The 12817-nt window shown below is 33.1% G+C and overlaps 1 pseudogene; it reads left to right on the top strand.

The window, feature by feature from the left end:
• LOC148942328 (U4/U6 small nuclear ribonucleoprotein Prp31-like) overlaps positions 1-12817 on the top strand; it is a 67118-nt pseudogene that overhangs the window by 6913 nt on the left and 47388 nt on the right.

Raw genomic sequence — 12817 nt, 5'->3', positions numbered from 1 at the left:
CCCCGAAATGAAGAGAGAACTGCTGCAACATCTTAGTGAGGCTGTTTTAGGCTACTAATCTTCCATGTTCCAGCTTTCCCATTACCTGCCTTAACTTTATATACACCTTGATAGCTACCAGCCTTTTTAAGATTCTTTCAACTGACGAATAAACAATTTTAAGAGAATTTTGCTATGTGTGCAAGATTTGAACGAAATATTCACCTTCATTTAAAGAGAAGTGGAGTAAGTAAAAGCTTGTCCACAAGGACAAAGGATAACAGCAACTTAAAAGTAAATTTTCACACAATAATATTGAAACTCAATGAGCTTTTAGTTTGAACAAGTTTTAAAAAGCAGCTGTGTGAGAAGAAATACATCTGTTTTTGCAGAAAAGAAGAGATACATACATCTAATGAGAAGAGATATTTCAGAAGAGATACATCATCTAGTAAAAGAATGAAAACAGCTCTTTTTTGTTTATGGCTCCTGTTGGGTCAAGTTACTGACAGTTCATTACCACAAACTGTTTGATCAGTCTTCAAACACAGATACCAGGTAGCAGAGAAAAAAATAAAGACCAACTCTTTGTAAAGAAAAAAAGTCTGAAAACAATGTAAAACTTTACAAGAAAACAATCGGGAAATACATTTGGCTATAATATACCATTTTTTATGAATCAGGTTTTGGGGTCTCTTCCGTTTTAATCAACTATTCCTTGAATTTGAATAGAAGCTATAGCTTAATTTTGTTTCATTTGGAGGGAGAGAGGGGAGGGGCCACTTTACAGCAAGATGCCACTTTAAAGTACCAAAGGCGCCAACTTTACAGAATTTTTACAGCAAGAAGATTATATTTATTATACTTTAATATATTATACGGTACTTTAATATAAATAGAAGATTATATTATAGATTATACTTTACAGAATTTTTACAGCAAGAAGATTATATTTAGAAAAGGTTTTGAATGGGAAATTCAATTCTACCACAATTTTTTTTAATTCTATAGTTATTATCTCAGGATTAGCCTTCATACAGGGTTAATAATTGCTCAAAAATTAGAAGTTGTGGAGGTAGGCCTAGGTATTAAAAAAAAAAAAATCCAATTGCCCTAATTGAGCATAATATCTATTCTGTAAAATTTCATTCACTTTCTTAACAACTTTCATAGACCAAAAAAAGATATTACACTGCAATTGAACCACTCAATCAAGCATGGACGCCCGCAAAAAATATTGCAGGGGGAGGGCACCAGAGTAGCGATGGTGAAGGGAGGAGGAGGGGAATACATTTGAAGATAAAAGGTTATAAAATTCTCAAGGAGAAAAAAAAAGAACTTAATTTTTACATGCCAAATGAAGCAAAATTCGACAAATTTTTAAATGGTGAAGACTCCTGTAAAAATTATCAATTCCTTTAATTTGTACTTTTTTATTATGCTGCCAACTCTCAAGAAGTGAAGTTAGGTTAATCCTAATGAAATATACAAAAACATGATGAAAATATAATACTTTAGAAATAAACTTGGGCTATATATTTGGTCATTAGGGGGAAGGGGTAACCCGACCTAAACGAACCTAACCACCATCCCCAAATTTGCAAATATATAGCCCAAATTATAAAATTCCAATTTATTATGTCATCCGTAAATAATATTGCACAGACCGTAAACTAATTGGTTCTTAATACAGGCAGATAAAACTGGTTTGTTCTTGAGTTTTAAACATCATAACATTGATTGTTGGCGGTATAATCAATAAGTACCATTTAATCTATCACTTATTAAATTTATGCCAAACCCCTATATTTATATAAAATAAGAAAAAAAATAACGTTAATATAATAGTATCACACAGAATAATTTTATGGTTTCGTTTAATGTATGATTTACACCACTGTTATATTTTGAAAGAGCATAAAAAAAGGTCTCGAGGCTCATGTTCGTCTAAGTTATAGCTCGGTATTTAAAACGTACCCACAGATTTGTCCCCCAAGTTCGACTTCCCCCGCTGCGTATGGAACAGCTTGTATATTTTTAATTTCATAATAATTTTTAATTATAAACATTAGACCTTTGACCTTTTTTTTACCTGTTAGACTTAAAAATGATAGCAAAAGAAAACAAAAATGAAAGCAAACAGTTCAGATGTATAAAATAACCATCTGTTAATTGATTTTAACACTTACTATTAACGAAAGACGGACAAGAGAGACTCTATAATGACCTTTGGTAGTCATATAAACATAAATCTATTAATATCAGAGGAAGACTGGTCAGTGTTATAAATCTGGTTCATGTGTGTTGTTGTAAACCATGCGGGACACTTGTTCATGATGTCAGCAGCAGACTTGCTATGACTTTTCAAGGAAAAGACAGCAGGCTGACACAAAGTAGATACTGCTCTGTGCCTTACTGCGATTGTGCGTGAGCACTGGCACACAGTGTCCCTTCTTCTGCATGTATTGTGTTGCACGTAGTCTGTTTAGTCAAAACTCTTCAGCACTTTTCTTTTTGACTCACTGTGTAAGATTTGTTGAACTGCTACAGGTGGTTTCTGCTGATTTATCTTGCAATGGCTTGGTTTTGATTACACATCTTGCAGCAACTCTCTTGAGTCTAGAAACTGAAATATCAGGGGATATACTTCAAGATCAGTACTCTGTGTTCAGAGTTGGTCAGAATCTTGGCTGATGGTCAGAGTTTGTTGTGTTTGAAGTGCTTAAATAGTTTACTTTTAAGTACCAGCTGTGCAGACGTCGGCATATTGCATTCAAATAGTCACGTATTAAATGTTTTTTGTTCTTGTACTACAATGTCTTTAACGAAGAACGGAGGTTTTTTGAAAACGATACGAAAAAGAATGAAAATTTATTCAAGTTGAGAAATAAAATATTATGTGAGCGATTTTAGAATGGTGATTTATGTTGAAATTAAACTACTGTTGTTTATTATTATCAGCTGGGCCTCTCATAATCTCCATAGATAGATATTTCTCTCTGAGATTGGTCTTTGACTTTGCTGGTAAAAATTTAGCAAATATATAGTTATTGTAACATTTTGAAAATACGTGATTATTACTGTTGTATCAAGCCTATCTGCAAGACTAAGGCAAAGAAATGTATGTATCTATATACATCTTATGTAGATATAAATAATATATAAATTGCGTTAATTAAGTAAATTACACTACTTTAGACTACGTTAGGGGGGGGGGCTCACCCCTCCCTGGATCTGGCACAGACCCTAAATGACCCAACCCAATTTTTGCCCAACAAAAATTGGGAAGTGGTCTTAACATTTAGTTTTAGTAAGCTTAGCAATTTTATTCTAGATGAATTCAATGGGGGTAAGTTCTATTGTCTAATTTGAGAAATTAGCATTTATTATGGTGGGAGGCCGACTTTATGGAGGGGTTTGGGAGAATATGGGGGTAATAGGCCTAGCTGGCACTGAAAATTTCATTTGAGGAATGACAAACTTCTATGCAATGCCCGTGTACATGGATGGACATCTTGACCAGTAATGCATGGTGTGTGAGCAATTCTTGATTTCCTAAGAGCAAATATAAGGTGGATTGTATCATTTGGGATGTTTCATTTTTTGAATCTGGATCTTTGCAAAAGCACCATATACTATGAGCCCATAATCAATTTGAGGTATTTTATGAGATTTATAGAACTGAAGCAAATTATTATCATTGAAAAACCAGGGTGTGAATAGTCTTTATATTATTCTGATTGTCCAATAGATTTTTTTTTTTATTCTAGATGTAATGTGAAGTTGGAAATTGAGTTTTATGTCACACATAAGGCCTTGATAGTTTATTTGATTATCCTCATGTATGACAATACCATTTAGCGTTAGTTTTGCATTAACTGTTTTGTGCTTGTTGTGGACTTGGATGATTGTTGACTTGGAAGGTGCAATGTTTAAGGCAGATTTTTGGGAAATTTTTTCAAATTGGAATACCAACTTCTGCAACTTTGAATGTGCAGTCTCTAAAGTATTACCAATTGCCCATAAAACCAGGTCATCAGAACATTGTATATTAGTGTGGGGGACGTTCATGTCCTACAGAAATAGGAAGAACGTGAGGAAGCTCAGGACTGACTGCAGGGAAGGCCTTTTGTTATTATAGTTTTGGGTGAAGAGGCTGTACGCCCACCTACAAGAACAATGAAACCTCTATTTTCAGTGAAGTGCCTTATGAAAGATAATAACTTCAGGGATAATCCAAGATTTTCAAGTTTTGTAACATGGATCTGGTGTTTAATATTTTAATAAATAAATTAAAAATATAGAAATGCAGCCAATAGGTTTTTTTTTATATAAAATAATTTAGTTGAGTTATTAAGTTTAAACAGTCAACGGTCCGGGACTGTTTTTTTCTGAAACTATTTTTAGTCGGGTATATAATATTATATTTCTATAAAAATGTAATAAGCCAATTATAAATCATTTTCTCCATAACTTTTCCCAGCACAGGAGTAATCATGCTAGGTCTATAAGAAGCAGGGTTGAAAAACTGGTTAGATAGTGGTTAAGGTTCCTTCACATTGAAAACGTAAGACTTTACGTTACGTTTAGTCCAAAGGTTGATACGTTTCATGTTACGGGTCTTACGTTTATGTTCCTTCACATCGAAAGTCTTCCCTTCACACTGCAACGTCAATTTTCAGCGCTACCCATGCAAAAAAGTGGTTTTCCTAGTTGTGTATTGTGATTTCCTTTTTCTAGGTTTTTGACCATACTGACTCCAACAGTATACTTTTCATTTTGATCTGATGCCATTTTAGAGGGGCTTCAGGCTTTTTTTTAACCTCTTGAAGAGAACACTGGCAAAGGGAAAGGACACTGCATGGCAGTTTCCAAATTTCTCTAAATCTGTTTATTTTTATTCTTTAGTTTCAGTTTCATGGCAGGCATGTCTTCTTAAACATTTTTAATAGCTTTATGTTAAAAAGGGTCTCTTTACATTGTTTTTCACCATATCCCATAGAATTAAGACACCTAATTATAGCTATTAAATTTTTTTTTCAAAGAAATCTAGAACCAGTTACTACATTTCAAAACAAAGCCATAGAATTGTCAAAAGTATTTTCTTATATCATGTTTTTACTCTGGTACCAGTGTTATTATTATTAATTATTCATATTACTGGAATATTTTTTTTTTAAGACCTAATAGACATTTTTTTCATATAATTTAATGCTTACCTTAAAGAGAGAAAAAAGCTTTATTAAGTTCGTCTATAAAACTAAAAATACACTGAATGGTTAAAGTATTTTTTAACTGCCTTCATGATCTCCATCTGCAACTCTAATTTTGAGTCATCCAGTACTTTATTCAGATGAGATAACAGTGATTGTAGAAAGTACCACTCCAGATCATGCTGGTCATTGCTGTTTTTTTTTTGTCAATTGCTTGCTGTTCCTTCAGGTCTGTTTGATCTCTAGACCCTGTCTTTGTTCTATTATGAGTTTTATTTTGGCTTGTTGATGCATATATTTGTTGCCTACTAGAAGCTTGGGAACTTTGGATATCTGTTTGATTGTTAATGAGAATTTCTTCACTAAGGGTAATAAAATCAGCATCATTCACTTCATCATAGTTATATTGTTGGCACCCCCTGCACACTCTGAATAAATGTCCACTAATATATTCTCATCTTGAACAGTGTTCCCTTTTGTCTTATGGTTCCTTTCAATAATTTGTTCAGAAAGTAAGTTCATTGTTTGTACAAACTTTTGGTCTTCTGGCTTTAAGCTTATACTAGCACCAGATCCACTTGTAGATCTCCCTTTTTTCTTTAGGTAGACTTAGTGGCCTCTCAGGTTCTCAAGCTCCCCCATCTTTTCATAGGCTCATTAACTAGAATCAAAACAATGATTACTAAATTTTTAAACTTTTAATATACTCATTTTATAGACCGATTTTTATTGTAGCCTATTCATAAAATACATTGCGGAGATTTAGTTAATTTTTCTCATCAATAGCACGAACTCTATAGCTAATTAATTCTATGGAGCAACAAAAAAAGAATTTTTGGACCACAGAAAGTCAAGGATCACTTAGAAAAGAATAAAATTTACTTTGCCTTAAATCAAATTAATTGAAACAAGTACTTTGTCTACACCCAATTATAAAACATTTGTTTAGGTTACTAACTAAATTAATAGCAATTCTTTACTACTATATTACTTCAATGCATAAATACTCAATAGACTACTCTATTTTCATTTGCTTATCAAAGTTGAGTGTCACTTAAAACATGTTGGTGATGGGCCAAAAAAACCATGCATAGTCAGTGCCCTGATTGGAAGCTTTAAAATACAATACAATTTGTTGCGTTTGTATCCAATTTTAAGGTTGCTATGGGTACAACTAAAGTTAGTCAAATTCAACCTTTACTTGAAAGCAATATCTATATTAAGGTACCTGAATAAGTGCTGATATTATATTTACTATTCCCTTTTTTTTCTTTATTTCAGAGTTCATGTTTTTCTATGACATTTTCCATCCTTTCTGACAAAGTTCTTAAAGATCACACATTACATAGATATAATGACCAAATATTATTTCCAACTATGTCATTCAAATCTTTCTACTAAATGGTTTTATCCTTCATTTAAATTCTTAGTAATGTTTGGTAGTTGATATATTTATCTGTGTCAATAAATCCATACAAATATATTTCAACACCACAGGAAATATTGCTGTAGCCTACTGTGAATACACTGTCTGTTGTGAATTCCATAAATATAATTTTCACATGTTGGAAATGTAAATACAGTGTTGGTGTAAAAAAATAATTTAAAATATATAGCCTATTGCCTATGTTATAAACAAAAGTTTGCAGATCATTGATGCTTGTAATATTTTTGTACTTATTTCCAATCAAAACTTAGGTAATTTTGTACAGTTTTATCATTTTTAGAAAAAACAAATAGCCTTAAATAGCCCATTGTGAACCCAATCATGGGGAATGGCAATACAATGCAAGGTAGCATTACAGATCAGCAGCTTTGTAGGAGAAAATGGCTTAATAGGGCCTAAACTTGAAAATATACCATTAGATTCCTTGTTTTATGCTCTTTTCCTGCATCACATGTGTTTCTGACAGTGCACCTTATCTTCCCTAATGGTCCTGGATATATCCCTAAGATAGCCTATATAAAACTTCTACATTGCCAAAGAAATTAACTTAAAGTCTTTATTTTTTCTTAATGATCCTAAATCTTTTTCATTATAGAGGATGTTGAGAAACTAGATCAAACTATCCATTTAAATGTACCAAAGTAGGTTAGATCCTAATCTAAATTTATTCTTGCTTCAACCTCATAAAGAACATTTTAAATCCTGAGTTGTTACAAAACTAATGTCCTAAATATCATTTTAAATGATTAACTGCACCACAAAAGGTTTTATTTTAACCTCAAACCCAAAAAGAATTAAAAAAAACTAGCAATATTTATCAAAGTATAGCCTATCCTAGCCTAGGCCCACAAATCAAAACAGTCTATACTTACTACTTTCTTTCCTGCTGATGGAAAACTTGGCTCGGACTTTCCAAAGAATTTAGGTTAAATTGCTTGTCCTTGAAAACAGGGTACTTTGAGCTATATAACCTTTTACAGCTTCTGCGAACTCAAATATTTTCTCATCTAAGTTCCATTGTGCTCAAACGTAAACGTAAGAAGTTGAAATACTTTGAACTTCTTCCGTCAGACCTCTAGCATTGCGTTTTGACTTACGGATACGTTAACGTAAGGTCTTACGGAGGGTTATGTGTCTTACGGAAGGCTTACGGAGTTCAGTGTGAAGGGGAGAACGGAAAGCAGAAATTCAATGTGAAGGAACCTTTATAAAGAAGAATTTAAAGGAAATTAGAACTTTATGGGAGGTGCTAAAGAGTGAATATTTTAATAGATATGGGTAGAGAAGGATTTTGTGCAGGTGTGTTGGTCTCCGGCAGCTTGGTTTTACAGTGAGGCGTTAGTATCAGTATCAGTAGAAACAAGATGCTTGTCATTATTATTCGCAGCATCAACCATCGTAGGTCCATGGGTTGCATAATGCGTACCAGAGCTTTTAGCAGCAGTTGTATTGAAATCTTGTAGACGCAATAGTTAATCATATTTTACCACTAGAGATAGTTTTAGGGGCGGACGAGGGTTTGGATCCTAGTCTATCGAATTATTTGGTTTGGGACGGGGGTCAGTGGCGTGACTCTGTAAGCTCAGCCAGAGTCAACCCAGCTGTAAATGGGTTCCGCGAGAAATCTCAGGAAGGTAAGCAGGAAGGGTGTGTGAAAGAACAGGATGACTGGCCCCTATCCCCCCATTGCACTTCCTGGCTGAAGGGTTTTGAAATGGAAATCAGCACTGTTGGTTTGGACTTTAACTGTCTAGTGCAGTATCCTTTACCTTCTTTTTACCTAGAGGAGGCACTTGCTCTGGGTACATAAATTTTAAGGATGCCAAATTTCAAATGAATTTTTCTAAGTAGAAAAATTCAATAATAATAAATAAATAATCTAAATAACAGATGAAAAAAAAATTATTGATTAATTACTAAAATGAAAATAATTTTTTTAATAAATTATTATTTTTTTACCCAAAAATTTTTTTGGAGACAGTGGAGGGCTATAATCAAGATTTTTCCCTGGGTGCAAGAGATGTTAGAACTGCAATGGGTACCACAGAGGAGAGCTTAGAGGAAAGTAATGTTATAATTCATTGTTATTTTCATCTTTAGCCTTGTTTGTCATAAGATAAAAGGCAAGAGCCCTCTTACATCTTTCTATATTTATCATCGCCCTAAGAATCAAAGGTGAGACAGGTAAGCTGTTGAGATCAAGGCCAACCTCTCCTCTTCTTTGGGCTCTGCCAGAACAGAGTGGTGTCTGTCTTCCCCCAGGATCTTCTTTCCCGCTTTATATCAGGGACCATTCTGGTATTTCTACAGCTTTCACTTTATATATTTTTTTTTTATTTTGCTAAAGGTACCGTTTAACCAGGCTGGATCAGCATCAGGACATGCTATCAACATTGATACCAGCTTGGTCAGCAGTGTGCAAAGGGGTCCCTCTTTGAGCAGACTTGGGTCCATAAATAATATTAGGTGGGATCTCCATGTTTTTCTTTCTTGTCCCACCGGTTGCAACAGGTTTCATGGGGGGGGGGGGTCCTGCACCACCCCCAAGCAGTTATTAAAGGTTGACCGGATTGATACCCAGAGTTTCAGTAAAAACAATATGCATTTGCTACAAAAGCATTTTAGCAGAATTTATAAAAAAAAAAAGCAGGTTATCCTCAAATAGGGTTAGAACACGTTTTAAAAAAAGATTTAAAAGATGCTGGATTCTAAGAGGAAGACAAAGACCATGATTTTGAAGATCCCAGGATGAAAAAGAGTGTGTGCAGCCCCAGCTAGGTCAATGCTGCATTGAGTTGCGATTAATGAAAGTATTAGGATATAATTACTTTGGCTATTTTATTATATTTTCTTTAGTTATAATACTTCTAAATGTACATATAAATTAAATACCCACTATCTATATGAAGATCAAATGGTACTTGATTAATATCATATGACTGTATCTAATATCCAGTATAAACTATTTTTAGCTACATTAATATTTATGTATGTCTTATTATCAGAGTAGTGTGTTGTTAGTATTTATATTAATATCTAAATATAATATGAGGAGTCTAGCTCAATGATTTTTACTTACTTTTATTTTTATTTCAGGATTGACTTCTGACACTGAGATAGCCAAAATTTATGGCTCACAGAGACTAAAAGGGATAATTGAAGATATTGAGCAATTCATTGGCAAGGACAGAAAAACTGAAGATATTTCTGGCCCTGTAGAAGCAGACCCTGAATATATGCTCATTGTGGGTGCTAATGCACTCACTGTGGATATTGATAATGATCTTGGTTAGTTTTTTAACCTTTTGTTTTATGGACAGCAATAAGTTTTCTTTAAAAACTTTGAGTTAAAAAGCGAAAAAATTAAGTTTACTATGACCAAAAGCATTTTAACATTACATTTAGCTTCAAACAATGTTACAATGATTTGTGACTGCATCCACGTCTTCAGGCCACTGTCTTTAAGCTGAAACTTAGTGATTCTTGGTTCCTTAAGAACAAAAGGCCACTGTCCTTTCGGCTTAAAGACAGTGGCCTTTTGGTCGTAAGGAACAGTGGACAGTGGCTGCGTATATCTTCAGGCAGGAGTGGGCCCTTTTGTGGCCTTTTGGTCTTAAGGAACAGTGGACAGTAGCTACATATATCTTCAGGCAGGAGTGGACCCTTTAGTGGCCTTTCGGTCTTAAGGAACAGTGGACAGTGGCTGCATATGTATTCAGGCAGGAGTGGGAAAGATTCTGAACTAAAAAAATAGAGTTTTTAAAAAGACATTTTAGCAACAAGATCATTTATGAATGCAACCATAATTTGTCTTGAGGGAAGGAGAGGTATCAAAACTTTCCTGATGTAATTTTTTTCTGGTGCTCTTTCTTCTTTTGCAATAATTTTTCTTACTTTCCTTTTCTTTTTACTTTATTTTATCTTGCTTCTTTTGAAATAAGGTTTCTTGATATCTCATTCTTTTCTACTTTTATCGAAAATAATGTATGTCCTGATATATAATTATCACAGTATATAACTGTCTGTTTTGTCTTCTTTGGGAGAAGATTCTCTTTATGTATAATGTTTGTAGTGATCTTTATGCTTTGTGGTTTTATTGGATAATATTAAAATTTAGAGAAAAAAATTTAAAAACACATCATGAGTGTTTCAATATTGACAATTCATGATCATCATCGAAACTAAGGAACATCATAGGAATTCAGGAACATCATAGGAATTCAGGAACATCATAGGAATTCAGGAACATCAGCAGAGATTTTGAACCAAAACTTTAGCTTATATTGCGTGGTCGATACCATGAAATTTTGTATCATGAGTCAGAACAAAAATAAAGATTTTAAGAGTTGGTAGACGGGGCATAGGCTCATCTGCAGCTTTAGATTTCTGGTCTCAGTTCTTTAATTAAGTAATATTTTGACACTGACTTTGACTTGATTTATTAGTCTAACTCTAACAAGTTAGGTCTTCGTAGGTCCTCCTTATTCTCTGTTAACTTTAGCAGATGAGACCGGGAGGCCTCGAAGCCTTCCGAAACTTTCTCCCAAAGAACTTCACGGCTATCTATAAATGGGTAGTCTTGAGCGTAATCTCAGAATGATAAAATAGTCCAGTTATCACCTGATAAAATAAAAACACGGTCATTAAGTTTTGAGGTCATATTAATTTGTTACAAAAAATTGAAAAAAAACTCTATTATAAATTCATTTTTATACTTTTATAAATATAAGTCTTCCTTTTTTTTATTTTATTCAAGATTAAAAAATAAGAGCATGGACTTAATCTCAGATAAAAATTCTATTAATAGTTTGTACCTAAGTTATTTTTGAACTATATGTTGGATTAAAATATTCTGCTTCAATTAAGATACTTAATTTTTTTAAATTCTCTTTTTTGAAAATATTTTCCACATTCTTTTTTACTTTTATTTAAAATAATGTATGTCCTTATATATAAGGATGACAGTCTATAACTGTCTGTTGTGTCTTCTAGGGGCGAAGCTTCTCTTAAAAAATTGTACTTAAATTAAAGATAGTTCATTTTTTAAAATTCAGTTTTGCGATAATATTTTCTCATTCTTTTTTACTTTTATTTAAAATAATGCATGTCCTTTTTAAAATTCAGTTTTGTGATAATATTTTCCTCATTCTTTTTTACTTTTATTTAAAATAATGTATGTCCTGACATATAAGAATATTTTCCACGCAATAGGCATAAACCCCAGTAAGGAGTGATTCTTTTAAATATTGAGCGTATTAGCCAAATTTTGTTCATCAAAAACGAAAATATATATTGCAGCTTACTCTCGGTTTTGTTCCTGGGCCATGCTTTTTTTTAATAAAAAACAGAACTAAAAAAAAAACGTTGGTACTTATGGTATCGAAACACTAAAGGGGAAGTAAGAATTTTATGGGAATTGTAGTTGCAGTAGTTGCTGTAACCTAGTAAGAGACACACACGTCCATGGAACAAAAGTAACAGCCCATAACTCATATAAAATGGTGTAAGACAGCTATGTCGATGTTCTAAAAGAATATGCTTAACACTCCTTAGAAAGTGTCCTACAATATTCCTCCTAAAGAGCTAGTTCATCCTAATATTGCTTATACTGAAAACCATCATCATAAATCTTGTAATTGGAGACTATTTACCATTAGCTTAATTCGCTGGTCAGTTGGCGTACGAAATAAGCTTCTTGGGATCCAAGAAATATTATGTTTATACGAATTTAAGTTCAAACTCATTCAGTTCACACAAAACTCATTCCATTCAAATAAAGGTAATTGCAATAACTTGCAAGTGTTGCAAAAGACTAGTTTTTATTTTATAGAAAGTTGTTCTTTCACCTTAAAATTAGCACCCTAAATTAATTAAAATATTTTTAATTTGTCATGTTGTCAGTTACCATGAATTAAGCAAGTATCGAAGAGGCCAATGGAATGTTCAGCTATTGCTGACATTTAATGTTTCTGTTAGGGCCTGTGACTAGAACTAAAAATTAATTCTGAAATAATTTCAAGTATCAAAATATTATGCCAAGCATACCAAATATTTCAAAAAATAAAATTTTATAAAATGGATGGACAGAAATGCAACGAGAATTAAATACTATTGATTGTAGCGCTAATGGTGGTGGATTTCGGGACTAAAAATCAAAGATTAACAAATTTAAAAGGTG

This window comes from Artemia sp. Qi Xiang Cuo, chromosome 17, assembly GCF_049724085.1.
Source record: "Artemia sp. Qi Xiang Cuo chromosome 17, ASM4972408v1, whole genome shotgun sequence".
Lineage (NCBI taxonomy): Eukaryota > Metazoa > Arthropoda > Branchiopoda > Anostraca > Artemiidae > Artemia > Artemia sp. Qi Xiang Cuo.
This window is presented reverse-complemented; position numbering and strand designations above follow the sequence as displayed.